Raw genomic sequence first — 14,667 nt, forward strand, 5'->3', positions numbered from 1 at the left:
ATATTGTGAAATGATTATCACAGTGTTTATTTAATATCCATCATCTCATATAGATACAAAAAAGAAAAAAAAACTTTTTTCCTTGTGATAAGAACTTTTATTTTTATTCTCTTGGCAACTTTCAAATGTATCATACGGCAGTATTAACTATCACCATCGGGTTTTACCCCAAGTACTTATTTATCTTAAAACTAGAAGTTTGTACCTTTTGACAAAAAGGGCTACTTTTTAATCTCAGAAACTGAAGCAGAAGTTTACTCTAAAGTAAAGGACAATGTACATGGGGAAAGAGACAGACCAGGTGATGATATATGGGATGGAAATGGGAATATTGAGGACAATTAAGAAAGACCAGATAAGCTTCTAAATTTGCTCCTTTCAGTAAAGTGCTAAAATCTTACCGAGATGAATTATCATTAAGGACAAAATAAAACAAAAACAAAAATAAAATCCAAGCTGGAATTTCTACGTGAAACATGGTTGACAAAATAAATGGAAAAGTATGTGGGTTTTCGTTATAGATCTCACCACCAGACACCAGAAAGGAAAGGGTGAAGCATTCCCTGTGGTAAACAGAATGGACAGCAATAGATGCACACAGATCTTTTGGTAGCCCCAGCATGCAGATCTGTAAGGAGAAGAAGGTACAGGTACCATCACCACTTTCACTTGAAACCCAGAAGGCCACATAGAAATGTAGTAAAAATGGACACCAAAGGCTTTCATGCAAGTTCCAATACAGCTCCTGGGCAAGAATGGAAAAAAAAATACACTTTTTACTCTTTATTGCTTTTATAATCCTGTAATGTTGGGAAATAAAAGTCTGATGAAGTTTACACTCCAGTTTCAGTTGGTGATTATTTGTAATGCAGAATACAGCTTTATTACAAATTAAGCAGTATAAAATGCATAGATTATCTCTAGTCATCCAGGATCATACTTTGTGTGTGTGTGTGTGTGTGTGTGTGTAAATATACACACACATACATAGAGAAAGAGATAGACACTAATGGTATTATTCAGCTCTGCTGAAGTTTGGTATACATAACTATTAGAATTCATGGACCTTCTGGGCGCCTGGGTGGCTCAGTTGGTTAAGCGACTGCCTTCGGCTCAGGTCATGATCCTGGAGTCCCAGGATGGAGTCCTGCGTCGGGCTCCCTGCTCAGCAGGGAGTCTGCTCTCCGTCTGACCTTCCTCCCTCTCATGCTCTCTCTCCCATTCTCTCTCTTTCTCAATAAATAAATAAAAATCTTTAAAAAAAAAGAATTCATGGACCTTCTTCATAAAGAGGCAGGTGTAAAATATATGCACACATGCTTGATAAAAATATAAAAACTTTGTCTCTTTTCCTTATTCATAATCTCAGCATTTTTGTACATCCTCAATGAGTTATTTAATCATGCTCAAGGTCTTTAATTGCCAGAAGAACTAGTGTTACTTGCTGCATCTTACTGGAAATCCCTGAAAGGACCCTATCCTTTTTTTTTTAAGATTTTATTTATTTATGTGAGAGAGAGACAGAGTGAGAATATGAGCAGGGTGAGGGGCAGAGGGAGAAGCAGGCTCCCTGCTGAGAGCAGGGAGCCCTATATGGGGCTTGATCCTGGGACTCCAGGAACATGATCTGAGCTGAAGTCTGAAACAACCAACTGAGCCATGCAGGCGACCCTGAATGGAACCTATTCTTAAGTAGGAATAGTAAGAGGTAATGTTTTAGGCCTGCTTACTTTTTCCTTTTTGGTATAAAAAAATTTACCTGGGTACCAGACCTACTCTGACTTCTTTGAGACAGAATTCCTTTAAAGAAACTCTAGATAATCATCTCCATTCTAATAGATAAAAATTGAAGCCCTCAATTTTTAAATTGTCAGTTTGGAAGTCTTTGAATTCTCTCAACTTTTTAAAGGATTTTATGCTGAATTCCAGTAGTTATGCTTTAGTAAATATGACAAGTTCTAAGATGTGCACACAATCATCTGGTTTCAGGCCTGTGACATGTGTGATAATGTGGGTGAGTGGAGAGTCACGGGTGGATATTAAAAACATCCAAGACCCTGTCTCCAGATCTATTTCTGGTATATCCATCAGGACGGCTACCCATACAGCACAGAGAACTGGAAAAGGGCAGAAACTAGAGGCAATGCCAAAAAGAAAGATCTTTTAGATTCTAAGAACTCAGAACTGTTCTATCTTTTGGTTAGTTTTAAATTGGGTCAATAACTTTTATACTTTGTCTGTTCCTTGCTAGATAGAAGTAATGTGAAATCCTTTCTCCCCCCTTCTGCCCTCAAATGCCTGCACTGAAAGTCATAACAAAATCTCCTTCAACCCTGGTGAGGGGTAGGGGGTGGTTATCCATAAGGTGTCTGGATCCACGGGCATCCCTGAAATTTACTCCTTTGGATGAGAATTCTTCAGCAAGTGTGGATCTTTTGAAAAACCATAGCGACACCTCCATAACACCCGTCCTGAATGTGAGTCTGCTTCTCAGCAAAGAAAAACTCATCTCTCAGGTTGAGTCATGCTTATGTGCCTAGGATGGTTGGAGTGTTGTTCCCTATTTAGTCTTCTTTCAGAAACTTCCACTGAGGTAGTAGTCAATCAGCCCTGCACAATGCAGCTCCTCATGCAGCTGTGACTGAGACGCTGGGTCTAAGCTGGACCCTTCCTACTTCTACAAGTGGGCAGTGATTCAAGAGCAGCAGCTGCAAGACTGTGACATCATGGGTCTGGCACTGCTACTGCTACAAGTACTGGTGGGAAAAATCTGCCTTGGTTTTAAACACACTTTGTGTAAATACGCGTAAGAAGTTGGTCTCTGCCTAAATCTGTATGATGACCTTGTCCTGACTGATGTCCAGCTGATTTCTTCTTTAATTCTAGCCTTGTGATTTCTCCCATTTGTACAGTCAGACTGTGAACTGATCTTGGTTGGTATCCTGGTTATGGATATTTTTATCTATGTGAACTGTGCAAGTTTGTGTGTCTTCCTAACCCAAGAATTTTTTTTCCCCTCCACTCAACAGTCACTTCTGACACATTCTAAGCCCTTTATGATCAGCTCTAAGATTAACTAGAACATTTCAAACATCCTTCCCCTGTTTCTCTAAATTTCTCATGCATGTTCCCACTACAGTACTTGCTGTCTCTCTACCAATAATTCCTTTCCTCAAAAGTATGCCTGGATCACTCTTTCACTTACTTCAGATCTTTATATAAATAGTACTTTTCAATGAGGCTTTCCCAAACTACTCTATTTAAAATCACAACTTTATTTTTCAACTCTCCTTTCTTGCTCCTATTTTAATTTTCTCCATGACAATTATATGTTTTACTTATTTATTAATCTGTCATTTAAAATGGAGGCCATCTAAAGAAACTTCATAATATAAATTCAATATATTTAAATATGTAAATTCAAATACATTCAAAATAAATTCAAATTGAATAGCCAAAGCAATTCTGAAAAAGAAAAGAAAAGCTGGAGGCATCATGATTCCTGACTTCAAGGTATATTACAAAGCTGTAGTCATCAAGAGATTATGGTACTGGCACAAAAACAGTCACATACACCAGTGGAACAGAATAGAAAACCCAGAAATGGACGCACAGCTACATGGTCAGTAATCATTGACAAAGAAGGAAAGAATATCCAATGGAAAAAAGACAGTCTCTTCAACAAATGATGTTGGGAAAACTGGACAGCACCATGCAGAAGAACGAAACTGGGCCATTTTCTTACACTATACACAAAAATAAATTCAAAATAGATGAAAGACCTAAATGTGAGACAGAAAACCATCAAAATCCTAAGGAGAACACAGGCAGTAACCTCTCTGACCTCGGCCAGAGCAACTTCTTACTAGACAGGAAAGGAAAACAAAAGCAAAAATGAACTACTAGGACTTCATCAAGATAAATAGCTTCTGCACAGCAAAAGAAACAACAAACAAAATTAAAACTACCCAATGGGAGAAGATATTTGCAAATGACATATCTGATAAAAGGTTAGTATCCAAAATCTATAAAGAACTTCTCCAACTCAACACCCAAAGCACATATAATCCAGTTAAGAAATGGGCAGAAGATATGAATAGACATTTTCCCAAAGAGACATACAGATAGCCAATAAACACACAAAAAGATGCTCAACATCACTCATCATCAGGGAAATACAAATCAAAACTACAATGAGATACCACCTCACAGCTGTCAGAATGGCTAAAATCAACAACACAAGAAACAATAGGTGTTGGCGAAGATATGGAGAAAGGGGAACCCTCTTACACTGTTGGTAAGAATGCAAACTGGAGTGCATTCCAGAGTGCAGCCACTCTGGAAAACAGTAAGAAGTTTCCTAAAAAAGTTAAAAATAGAACTAATCTATGACCTAGCAATTGCACTGCTAGGTATTTACCCAAAGGATATAAAAATACAGATTTGAAGGAACACATGCACCCTGATGTTTACAGCAGCAGTATCAACAATAGCCAAACTATAGAGAGACCCCAAATGTCCATCAACTGATGAACGGATAAAGAAGAGGTGGCGTGTGTGTGTGTGTGTGTGTGTGTGTGTGTGTGTGTGTGTGTGTGTAATGCAACATTACTCAGCCATCAAAAAGAAAGAAATCTTGCCATTTGCAATGATGTGGATGGAGCTAGGGTGTATCATGCTAAGCAAAATAAAGTCAGAGAAAGACAAATGCCATATGATTTCACTCATATGTGGAATTTAGGAAACAAAACAGATGAACATCTGAGAAGGTATAAAAAAAAAAGAGAGAAGGAAGCAAACCATAGAGACTCTTAATTATAGAGAATAAACTGAGGGTTGCTGGAGGGAGGGGGGATGGGCTAAATGGGTGGTGAGTATTAAGGAGGGCACTTGTTGTGATGAGCACTGGGTGTTATATGTAAGTGATGAATCACTAAATTCTATCCCTGAAACCAATATTACACTATATATTAACTAACTAGAATTTAAGTAAAAATTTGAAACAAAAAATAAATTCAAATGTATTCAAAATATAAATAATTTTCCAGGGGTGCTTGGGTGGCTCAGTCAGTTAAGCATCTGCCTTCTTTGGCTTAGGTTCTGATCTGGGGTCCTGGGATTGAGCCCCAGGTCGGGCTCCCTGCTCAGTAAGGAGTCTGCTTATTCCTTTCCCTTTGCCCTTCCTCCCACTTGTGCTCTCTCTCTCTCTCTCTCTCTCTCTCAAATAAATAAAATCTTTTAAAAAATAAAAATCATTTTCCTTAGCAGCAGAATATCATTGTAGATATTCTCCTACCCCTCTACAAAACAACCTGTGAAGAAATTATTTCCAACTATCTTTGTGAATAGGGATACTCATGTGATCGAGTCCTAATCAATGGAACATAGTGGCCAGAAGGAACTCTCATAAAATCTCTTTAAAACAGGGTAGGATCAATTTGTCCTTTTATTTTTCACTGCATCTTGCCTATAATAAACATTCAATGCTTGAAATGGAACAACTGACTTGTAGCCATTAGGTGATAAGCATGAGGACAGTCACATGCTAAGAATGGTTGAACAGAAGGTTAGATTGGGCCTAAATCACTGAGGACATTTGGCATTAGACTCCCTCTCGTCCCTTGTTATGTAAGAATAACAGTCCCTCATTTGATTAGGCCACTATTATTTGTGTTCTTCATTACAGGCCATCCAATATAAATTCCAACCAATACAGACCTAAAAAAAAAAAAAAAATCTCACAAAGCTCTACCTTCTTTCTGAATTCCAAATGATACTCTGCCTGAGAGTTGTACTCTAGAATTATAAACTGGGCTGTAGACATTTAAGCAACAAGTTTACATGTAAAATAAACATTGCAATACTACGGGTTTTATTTTCTGATCAGTATTTTTACTATGGAGTTGTAGGAAAGTTGTATAACATACTGAAAAGAGAAAGACATGGGGGTCAGAACTTGAAAATTTTACCTAAGATTTGCTAATGAATAGTCTGGGTCCGCAAGATAATCATATAATCACTCTGGATCTGTTTCCTCATCGTAAAATTATTAGATTGCGTTTAAAATCCTCTGAAGTCTCTTCTATTCTAATACTGTGTTTGTTTCTGGTCTGTCTGACACTTTGTGCTGCATAGGATCAATATAAGAGTTTGCATTAAGAATAAAGCGGTAGAGCCAAATTAGCCTAGATTATCCACCTTTAATTTAGGTGATTATGGCTACTCTTTGATCCCTACAAAACAGTGTGAAGCCTTTATGTCAGATATTTAGTACATTTTATTCACAACTTAGGAAGCTATTTTAACACTTGCTAATGAACCTGCTATCTTCTATCAGTGATTTTCTAAACTACTGCTGGCAGATTAGATTGTATTTGCTACATCTACTTCTAGCACATGGTCAGACTGACCTGGTGTAACATCCTTGTTGGTGAGAGTGAAAAGTTGATGGGGCAGTATTTGTCAGACTGCAAAAGACCTGAGAAAATTTAATTTAAAAAATTACAAAAGCAAATACCCTAAGTCATTTCTGGAAGATGCTTTTCAGTATACTACTCAAGAAATATTCCCTTGCCTTATTAAGTGGCAATTACACTGCTGGAAAATGAACTCCAAAGGGCATCTATTTCTGTTTGTACATTGTTCCATCCCAAGGGCCTAGGACATTGCATGGCACAGACTAAACATTCAAGGAATAGTTGTTCAATTGAGTTTAATAAAAATGGCTCAGTTCTTACTGCCTTTTTCGAAGAAAATTGCTGCATTTAGGGCAGATAATTTCCAAATTTAAAAACCAACAACCCACTTTTATTAAAAGCAGAAAATCAATCTTCCCATAAAACATAAAAAAACATGTTTTGAAAATATATTAAATACATTTTTCTGATTTTTTGTTCAAGTTAGAGTCACTGGGGGTGAAGCTCAATGTCATAACAAATTTCAAAATGCACCAATATTAAATGCATAAATTGTGCCTCTTCAGTCACTAAGTACACACACATGCTAGCATTAAGGACTCAGCTCAAATTCGTGGGCATAAATGGGAGAGTCTGAGAAAGAGCTAGATCTAGCTTACCAGTGGTCATCAGAGAAAGGATGATCTCGCCACCAGGGTGCTGACAATTAATCTGGAGGGAGGCAAACATGATGCGGATATACCACTGAGATGTAATAAAATCGAGCCACTTCCATGAGTGAAAAGGGCAGAGAAGTAAGAGTACTGACTAGGAGGATTTCTTTTAAATTAAGCGTTGATTATAATGAACATCATTATAGTTAAAACAATGCTGTGCTAAGTTGCAATTTAGTAAAATAAAGTAAACATCAAAGGGAGATACTATAGGGCTGCATTTTCACATCATTCCAGGGGACGTCACGTAAGATTGAAATACAGTTTGATATATTATTAACTCTAGAGAACTAGACTTAAGTTATTTGCCCTAAGGTGGAAGTACAGTAAATTTGCTAACCATGTGTGCTTAAAAATCTTCATCTCTAGGAATTCTAACATATTTATGATAAAGTGCCCAAAAGCTTTTTAAAAATTTTCATGTCTGACACTTAAAAATAGTAACATGATCACAAATGTATTTAATTTACACGACCTAAGTTTTACACTTTAAAACCTACTGTTAAAGGCAAAGGATGGAGATACCCTTTTATGGGGGGGGGTTGAGGGAGCAGTGGAACTGGGCAGCAGCAGAAGTGTAGGTATCTAAACTCTTTTGAGGGAATTCCCCCCTTTGTGAGTACTATTACCTTAATACTAATATTCTCCTTACCCTACTAGAGCCTATCCTTCTAACTTTCTCTCCCTGCAATGATGCTGGGTTTCTTGTAGCTCTTGAACACACCGAGCACACTTTCATTTTATGATGCTTCCGCTCCTTGCTGTCTGGCTAGAATAGTATTCAGCCGTTTATCTTCACGGCTTACGCCCTCCCACCCCCATGTAATTCTAGTCTGTCCTCAAATATCACCATATTACTGATGGCTTCACCTACTGCCGTATGACAAGTAGCATAATTTCTCAGTTAGGATTTTCTCTTTTAACTTCACTCTCCTCCAAAGCATATATCAAAAAAAAAAAAAAAAAATACCGCACATTATGTATCAATTTACTTCTGATTGTCCTTGCCTCTAGAATATAAGTTCTACCAGAGTTATGCTGTTTTCCCCACTGTAGATCCACAACACCTCAAACGGTGCCCGGCCTTTGGTGGCAGTTCACGAAATGGTACTTGGATAAATAAATGAGTGTACACTTTAAAGTCAGCCTACTCAAAACACCGTGCCACTTCTTAGCTTTGATAGCCACGAGGCTACTTGACTCTCCAAGACCTTTCCAATGAAAATATTTTCACTTTAGGCAGTTCTCTAGCATTTAAATGTCTCTTTGATCATCCTCTCTCCTAAGTTTTGGCATTAAAGCCCCAATTAATGAAGAACTCAGATTAAAGGATAGTCCTAGGAGCCATACTAAAGCCTACTTAAGGGGCGCCTGGGTGGGTCAGTCGGTTAAGCGTCTGCCTTCAGCTCAGGCCATATCTCAGGGTCCTGGGACCGATGCTCCGCATCGGGCTCCCTGCTCCACGGGAAGCCTGCTTCTCCCTCTCCCACTCCCCCTGCTTGTGTTCCCTCTCTCACTGTGTCTCTCTCTGTCAAATAAATAAATAAAATCTTCAGAAAAAAAAGTAAAGCTTACTTAAGTAAGTAGAGGTTTTAGGCTGCAATAAAAAGAATATAATGTGATTTCTTTCTTTTCTAAATTTGTATCAAACCTGTTTTCAAAACCGTATCGCATCATCAGCCTCTGCTGGTAGGTAACTCCCTTGCCTGCAGACCCTAACTACCTACTGCAAAGTTTCTTCTCAAATATTACATCTCCTGCTGTGCTACCCAAGTATCTGCCAGAGCCTTTCACTGGAATGGCAGGTGTTTGGGGACAGGCAAAGAGAAAAAAATTTTATGGCTCTGGTTTTCCTTTTTTTATTTTTATTTTATTATGTTATGTTAATCACCATATGATCTCACTGATAATGGCTCTGTTCTGAATGAATTCTGGCAATCTAGCATGCTCTCCCTGCTGTTCCACCCAAGCCTGTGTGACTTTTTTGTTTTCTGTTTATTTTTTTCCCTTGATAGGTAGGATATCACAATAACAGTTGCTATTGACCTTAAACTGCTTTACAGGTCTGTGTATCAAAGGATGAAGAAATATCTTAATCATGCTAACATGAATGTGATCTGATTTCTCTACATACTAGCTGAGAGGATTTTAAGAAAACCATTTAACTTCCCTGAAATGGTTTGCTTGATCTGTTAACTTCTAGTCATAATATTTCACAGGAATATTGATAATTATATGAAATCATGTAGGTAAAGTGCCTGGAACATAGTTAATGCTCAATAAATGCTGCTTAATTAGTAACATATTAGTTTGACTAGTAAAATTACTAAGTGTTACGAAAATACAGAGGAAAAAAAGAGGAAGCTCAAAAGCAAGAGTGATAGTAAATAAGAAGAAAAGCGGTGAAAAACTAAAATGAAGAAGACAAATTCACATGCACATATCAAAGCCCGAGCAGGAGAGTGGGATCAGGAAGTCCCAAGGTTATTTGCATGAGAAAGCATATACAAATTCTTATATTCTCTGACTCAAGAATTCAAACATTTTGGGTGATGATAGCTGCTTTTTGAGAAGATTAGAGTATATGGTGACCCTGTTCTTAGACACATAATTAAATCTATACAATCCATATAGATTTTGGGAACCATTGAGCAAATGATCATGAATCAATCATATTATGAATTAGTATGAGTTATTTTTATAATAATTATTATGAAAACTCTATACTTATTAAAGTAGAGATGATAAAAATAATCATTATACTGGGATAATTATTACTTCCTTTAAGTATATGTGACATTTTCAAAGGAGGAAAATGCCCTCTCAAAGGTTTAGTAATATATTTATGAAAATAATTTAAGCAAATTTTTAAATATTTTAACAAAATTAGTACTTTTACAAAAGCAAACAACAAAAAATCACAAAAATTTATTAATCCTCCTGAACTTTGCATTAATCTTCCTGAAACTCTTCATGGTTGCTTTTCCCACCTCTTTCATTTCTATTTCTCCTTATTACAAAATAAGTTCTATTTATACTAACTTCTTTTCATTCCTCTAATTGGCCATTCTCACTTTCATCAGTATATGGGAAAGTCCTTGAATTTTAACCTAAATACATTCTTCAGAAAGCCTTCCTTGATGTCTCTAGCTTGGACTATCTGCTTCCCTAACTCTCACAGAACCAAAATTCGGGAATTCTTCACCAAACACCTGTGATATTGTAATTGTTTACTTAGTAGACACTTTCTACCCACAAAGAAACAAAATTTTTGAGGCAAAGGACCACAACTAAGTATGCTGCTCACACTTAGATCACCAGTATCTAGCTCAATAAATATTTTAAAAATGAACTTGGGTAAAAAAAAAAAAAAGGAAATCAGACAGATATGCCTATAAGATAAGACATTCTAATATATGCACACACACATTTGTCTACAAATTTGGAAAATTGTTTTTGATAATGTGATAAAAAACAATTTGTCACTTCAGCTTGCCTTTTCATCAAGCTCAAGGAAGTTTACCTTAGGAGGTCTATGGGTAAAGCAGCATTATCATTGTCATTTCTAGTATAATTATATCATCATAAAAACATAATATTTGTTCTGACCATGTACAATCTTTCCACAAATATCCCATATGAGTACACAGGTGAAGGCACAGTCCTCATTTACTGAACAACAGTATTGTGACTTGAAATCAGTTACCAGTATATATAGCGACTGAACATGCCAACAGAGTACAGAATTTGTAAGTTTTAAGGGAATGCACCACATTAAAGGGTATTCGTCAGAGTGATATAAGATTAAGTAGCCTTATCTTGTCCAAAACTATTTATTGAGTATATACTCTGTACAGGCACTCTGCCGGAGTTGTACAGAACAACTTCTAAAATTTAAATAGAACATAAACATATGCACACACACACACATATACACACGGCCATCTCTGTTGCCAAGTAGAATGATATAAATTTCTTAGGAAGTAGATATATTGCCTTATGAGTTCAGAGACTGGGATGATGAGTTCTTGCCAAAAATGTCAGACTAGAAGCATGTTCATAAACATGTGGCATATAACCTCAGCCTAATGGGAGTGAGTAATAACAGGACAGTACACGAGGGGTCTATGAAAAGTGCAACTAAAGTAGAGATTGTGATGTGGGGAAAAACAGAGAAGGCAGGATATATATTTGGGAAATTTGAACAGTGTGTAGAGTTCACACAGAAATATGACAAATAAGCCATTAAGAAAAGTTTGAACTGATACAGCAACAGTTCTGGAATAATGGGTAAGGATTTTGGATGTGGTGAGATCATTTCATGATTAGAGATTTCTTAGCGAGAGTTTTTCTTTGGAGAACTTTTGTTTCAAGGCAGAAAAAGAATTATAAATTAACTGCAAGATGTTCAGACTAATACTTGTGGTACAAATCCATGGCTTATTATAGTGACATGCTCAATAAACCTGTCAAAAATTAGAAGAAACCTTGTTAAAATGTAATTCAACGTTATCCTTTTGATATCTACTCATTTAGTCAAAACCAACAACAAAAGAAATTATCTGTGAGGAGTAGAAAATGGGTTAAAATTTCAAGGACAACATCAGATTCAAACACATCATTATGTCAACCATATTAGGGATCTATCATGTACCATACAAATGGAAAAACAGGGTTTATTCTTATCTTCCTTTCTTGCTCATCTGTAACTTCCTTCTCTGACATTGAGAAACCTGGCTCCCATCTACTATCAATTCATTTACTGTTCAATTCCCTCATACATGTAAAGCAGTTTCTGAATTAATCCACACCACAATGAGAAACAAATTTCCAACTTGAGCCCAGTGTTTATGTACAATTCCTTCTGTCTTTAGCCTTACAATTTCCAGGCAAAACATCATTTTCCAGTTATAGATTTTACTATGAATAAGGCTGATATTAACAACTGTCTACAGACTTTTGTATGAACATGAGTGTTCAAAGGAAATGAGGCATTTAAAAAGTGGCGAATGCTTAAACAGGAGGAATGAGAGATCTAGGAACACTCCAAGTTATTACTTAGAATTATGTTTGGTTGCAAGAAAGAGAACACCTCAAATAGTGCTATAAATAATATAGAATTTTATTCTTTTCTCATTGGAAATTCTGGAGATGGTGGTTCAAGTGCTGGGTATGCTCTATGGAACCAAGCCTCTTCTTTCTTGCTGATCAGTCACTTAGTTCTCTTCTGTCAGTCACTTAGTTCTCTTCTGTCAAGTGACTTCATAAACAAAAAATCTGCTTCAGCTCCAGCCCTTAAAGCATCATTCCAGCCAGCAGAATAAGGAAAGGAAATAAAAAGAATGTGACACTCTGTTTAGGAAAATTCCTAGAATTTGCATATACAACCTCCATGTACATCTCATTGGCCAAAACCTAGCCATGTGTACACACCTAGCACCAAGGGATGTCTGAGAATATAATCTTTATTCTTGTCATCTACATGATTCAACCTAAAATCTGAGGAATATAATATTACTGAAGTAGGGAAGAATGACAACTGAGGAATATTTCTCAGCTAGTTTTGTCCATATGGCTAAGTTCTAGCCAATGAAATATATGAAGAAGTGATAAAGGGAACATCTGGGGTAAAATTATATATATATATTTTTTTCTCTTTTCTGGTGGCTAGAATGTAAACAGGATGACTGAAGCTTGTATAAATAAATCTGTCCATAGGGTAAATTTAGGAATAGAAGCTACATGATAACTTCTATGAGACACAAAGAATTAGGAGACACTAGAAGTCAGTCCATAATTGTCTACTTCCAGAGTTGTTCATGAGAGAGAAATTAACTCTTGTCCCTTTTATGCTATTGTTATTTTAAGTTTTCTGTCAAAGGAAAACCTAATTCCAAAAAATACAGAGGAAAAAAAAATCACCTGTCTCTTTCACAGTAACTTCATCCAAATTGCTATCATGATAGGGAGACTGGTTTTGAAAGTTAGCAAAGACCAAATTAGGACTAGCTGGTACATTTACAAGTAATTAAATATCATTTCATAGATTGTTTACTGAATTTCTAATCAGTATCAGACACTGTGCTAGGCATCAAGGGTACAGTGTAAGCTAACCTAAAATGGCCCTGCCTTCCTAAAATTTTCTGTCTAGTTAAGGGTAAATATTTTAATAAGGCAATTTTACAAAAAAAGAAGAAAGGTAAATGTATAATTTGGGAAAATCCTATGAAAGGAAGGAAGAGAAAGAACTTTCAGGCAGTCAGAGTTGCCCATATGTGGAACTGACTACTTTTATCACTTCTTATTGTTGGTTTTCAGGCACAGGCTGAATGACAGCTTGGGAGTGTGGTGAATAAAATGCGTTTGTAGAAAACAGACTCCCTGAAATTGAAAGTCACACTCAAACCATGCATAGATTCTATGATTTGAAATCTTACAGAAATTATTCTATAAATCTTAAGGTTGTTTAAGGAATAAATTCAAAATGCTCTGTTTTATATGTTATCTTATGTATCTCATTAAATGCTTTTGTGTGCTGGCTGATGAGTACCTTGATAGATTTTATGGTATTAAAAGGAGTATATTTAATTCCAGATTTATACTTCAGCCTCCTCAGGAGTTAGGATGCCTTTTATCTTTCTCCATGAGATTTGATGCAGGTGTTGCGTATATTAACTACTTAATGAATATGCATTGCTGAGTTAACTCATCTGGTCTCGAGCTGGTGCTCAATTAAACCTCCAGGAAGCCAGCTAATTCCAAAAAGACATTTGTTACAGGTTCATAATGTAAATAATTTAGGAAATTCAAAGAAAGCAGTATAAAAATCTGATAATGTAATTGCCTTATTTATCCTGTAAGGTTTCTTAATCTGTTGAAACTGGTTGCCTCACCAACAGGTGATATAAGTGGTTTTTTTTTAAAGCATTCTGCTGCAACATTAGGATGAAGATATATACTGATGTGGTCTTATTAATTCTGAAGTTGGTGTGTTTACTTTCTTTAGACAATCCAGTTATTCCACATTCTAAAGCTACTTGAAATTTAGGCTGGCAGTCAAAGGCTGCTTAAAAGTGATCTCTAGATTTACTTTTAGAAGCAGTTTTCATCTCTAAATGCTTTCCTACTAGCATTTCATTTTATCTCTAGGATTGGCTTTCCTCTCCACTACCAACTCAGAATAATGTAACAATGTGACTTAGTTGACTTATAAAAGAAGTTCTAATGTTTAAAATTATATTAAGGACTTGAGGGCAGCTAACAGTATAGATTTTTCTTAAGCAAAACATATCATCTAAATTAAAACTATAGCAAGTTTTCAAGGAAATCATCCAAGTGTTATTTTCATCTATAGCCCCTAACAGAGGAATGTGCAGATGAACATTATAGAAGTAATAGTAATGGACAGAAACTCAAGATGAGGGTAACTCAGTGAAGGGGATAGATGACTGATCTCATAGTGTTTTTCAAAGGTCACTAGCTATTTGGGATACTAGAACCTACATAAATACACACACATGCTCACAAAAATGCTTTGT

Source organism: Zalophus californianus, chromosome 2 (assembly GCF_009762305.2).
Source record: "Zalophus californianus isolate mZalCal1 chromosome 2, mZalCal1.pri.v2, whole genome shotgun sequence".
In the NCBI taxonomy this organism is placed as follows: Eukaryota; Metazoa; Chordata; class Mammalia; order Carnivora; family Otariidae; genus Zalophus; species Zalophus californianus.